General features: G+C 64.2%; 1 protein-coding gene across 1 annotated transcript in view; it reads left to right on the top strand.

Moving 5' to 3' along the window:
• Window positions 1–517, top strand: part of ARHGAP27 (Rho GTPase activating protein 27) — a 31,849-nt gene that overhangs the window by 19,418 nt on the left and 11,914 nt on the right. The gene's annotated exons all lie outside the window — the stretch shown is intronic.

Here is a 517-nt window from a genome sequence, read left to right as displayed (position 1 = left end):
TCCAAGGAGGGGTGGTGATCAGCTGGGGGAAGAGAGGCAGGCCGGCCCCCTGCTTGTGGGTGGGCATTGAAGACCAGAGGAGCTGGGGGCTGGGAAGCTCAGAGTGTGGTGAGAACTGGGCCCCTCTCAGCTCCGTCCTCTGAGGCGGGAGGACACTTCCTCTTTCCCACTAGGTGTCCCTGTGTCTCCGATGACTGTGACTGGGCCCCTGAGAGCCCTTGGTGCCCTAGACAGGCTGCACCTGGGTCTTGTCTGGGCCTCTAGGAGTTGGGGGTGGGGATGGCAGCCCGGCTCTGACCGGGGAGGGTGAACTCCCCCTGGAAGGCCAGGGGGCATGGAGGGGCTGGCCCACCTGGCTTCCAGGAGCTGGCCTGGATCCCGGCTGAGACTCTGCCACAAGGGAAAGTACCTCCGTCTTAGCACTGGGGGCTCTGTAGAGTTCGAGAGTTTGAAAGGGCCTCAGGGCTGCTGCAGTCCAGCTTCCTCACAGGACTGCCACATCCCTATGGGGGGGGGG

This window comes from Myotis davidii, unplaced genomic scaffold (assembly GCF_000327345.1).
Source record: "Myotis davidii unplaced genomic scaffold, ASM32734v1 scaffold109, whole genome shotgun sequence".
NCBI classification, from domain to species: Eukaryota; Metazoa; Chordata; class Mammalia; order Chiroptera; family Vespertilionidae; genus Myotis; species Myotis davidii.
This window is presented reverse-complemented; position numbering and strand designations above follow the sequence as displayed.